Source organism: Rutidosis leptorrhynchoides, chromosome 9 (assembly GCF_046630445.1).
Source record: "Rutidosis leptorrhynchoides isolate AG116_Rl617_1_P2 chromosome 9, CSIRO_AGI_Rlap_v1, whole genome shotgun sequence".
Lineage (NCBI taxonomy): Eukaryota > Viridiplantae > Streptophyta > Magnoliopsida > Asterales > Asteraceae > Rutidosis > Rutidosis leptorrhynchoides.
Window position 1 is genome coordinate 85273562 of NC_092341.1, and position 2271 is coordinate 85275832.

At 32.5% G+C, this 2271-nt stretch overlaps 1 long non-coding RNA gene across 2 annotated transcripts; it reads left to right on the top strand.

Annotated features, from left to right (window-relative positions):
* The first annotated feature begins 339 nt into the window (after positions 1 to 339).
* Positions 340 to 1994, top strand: LOC139869373 (uncharacterized). Of its 2 annotated transcripts, none has more exons than XR_011766047.1 (4): positions 340 to 443; positions 540 to 1055; positions 1260 to 1595; positions 1911 to 1994. It is a non-coding gene; the product is annotated as an uncharacterized lncRNA (long non-coding RNA). The 2 variants fall into 2 exon arrangements; XR_011766048.1 differs by having other exon boundaries at positions 1260 to 1370.
* Positions 1995 to 2271: the final 277 nt, after the last annotated feature.

The window sequence follows — 2271 nt, forward strand, 5'->3', positions numbered from 1 at the left end:
TTAAATGTTATGGTTGTTTTAAAAATGAATGCAGTCTTTGAAAAACGTCTCATATAGAGGTCAAAACCTCGCGACGAAATCAATTAATATGGAACGTTTATAATCAATATGAACGGGACATTTCAACCGCCACTATCGTCGCGTCGCCGCCATCGTCGGCTCCATCACCAACAGCGCCACCATCTCCCGGGTTTTTCTTTTTTTGGGTGTGAGCTAGATTCTTCAACAAAATTAGGTTATTTATTATCTACAATTTGTTATATTTTATGCCTTAAAATATTTTCATGGTTGAATACTAACCCTTAATTTGTGTTTTTGAATGCTGATTTGTAGATTGATCAGGATATGTTTTACTGAGATTAATATGGAAAGTGATTCGACATGATAGGTTGTTCTTGTGATGGACTCACTAAAGGACTTTGGAAAGTGCGATCTTCAAATGGGTATACTTAATATGGAATTAAATATTTGTTAAATAGTGATTATTGTGATTGTGATTCAGTAGAAAGCACATAATAACAGTATGATACTATATGTAGGAGGACGAGTGGCCCTACAAGGCGTTCAACTAAGGGTAAATGGTCTGCAGAAAAGGTATATATGTTATGCTTGGTTTTTGATTTCATATGAAGATGTCTCTCTTCTTCGATTTTGTAATATCATAGTGCAGGGCTCAGTTTATCTAGAATACTTAAGTTACTAAAATTTATAGGTTGGCGACTGTTGACGCATTTATTTTGTATCAAGTTTCTTTTACTTGATTTCGATATTACATAATCGAAGTAGGTGGATTGTTCATTGAAGATAAATTTGTTGCTTTAATTCGATCGTGCTTCCCTTATGTTATGAAGAGTCGTTATCAGATGTTTAATGAGGTTTTTTCCGATTAATTATGTTAGATTTCTACAAATTAGGGGGGTTTTTTTTTTTTCCTTATGTTAAATTTCTGAAAGAGTCTCTTTTGGTTTTCTTGAACTAAATATGAAAACAAGGTGTTTGAAGAAATGCTCATGTAATAAGTAGCGTGCCTGAGTGATTGGGAATGCTCATAATTGGTATGCCATTTACTTTTATCGATTATTTTCATCTTTTATTTTTGAAGTCGATGTGCTATTTGGAATTTGTTAACATCGACATATAATTTAAAGGTTGCAGCATCCATGGACTTGGCTGTTTATCTATCATAATTCTACATGTACATTCTTTTAAGAACAATAGATAGTTACCACTTTTATCTTATGGTTGGTTGTTATTTTCAGGCTGTAAAACATCTCTTTTTTCAGGGGTCAAACTGATAATAGTTGACATATGAAGTTTTTGTGATGTGGTGCTTGCATTTACTTTGAAGCAAAAAGTCATCAATTATTCAGGTATAGTATTGCATTTGACATAGAATTTTGAAAATATGTGATGTTAATCTATGTTATTGGTATATTTCAACAATTAGTACCGATCAGAAAGATGTGTTAGGGTTTAATCCTTCGATTTTAGCCTTTTTCTTTCACATATGTTTTTGGTTTCTTCGATCGTCATTGACAGTCAAGGTTTTGTGACTCTTGCTGCTGCTGTCTTGGCCGCTATCACATCCATCTCAGGTTCCATCTCAGGTGCGATTCGATATCTCAGTGTAAGTTTCTGTTTATCGTTATTGTTCCCATTTGTTCGCGATGTTGTGATGGTGGTTTTGGCTTCAGCCGTACAAGCATGTTATTTTCGGGTTTTTGATTTAGTATTTGAAATTTGCAAATTTGTTTCCAATTCATGTGGTGGTACTTTTATTAATTTAATAAACCGATACATACATTATACTGTATTTATCAACCGATATATGTATCTATGTAATGGGTATTAAGTATAACATTTGATAATGTAAAGTTTACATCTTTAACAAAATGGGTGTTTTATTGCAGGAACTTGCTGAAGCTAGGAAGAAAAAGAGAAAGCCCCACTATATTGACAAAGTTGACTAGGATCAAAGGTCAGGAAAAACACAAGTACGGTTGGGATGAAATTTGAAGAAATGGCAAATTGACCCGAAAGGTAACATAAAAGCCATTTTTTCTTAATAAAGGTAATATCAGTTTTTTTATATTCCACAAAGGAGTTTGATTTTAATTTAGTGCGTAAAAAGGTATCTAATTGCAAAATCGTTGCAATTGAGGTAATATGTGACATATGGCATTTTAATTTAATTTTTATAGATTACTTGTATAATCCATGTCATTTCCTTTTTATTTGTTTATTGTTTATTTCCATATCATTTTCCATAGT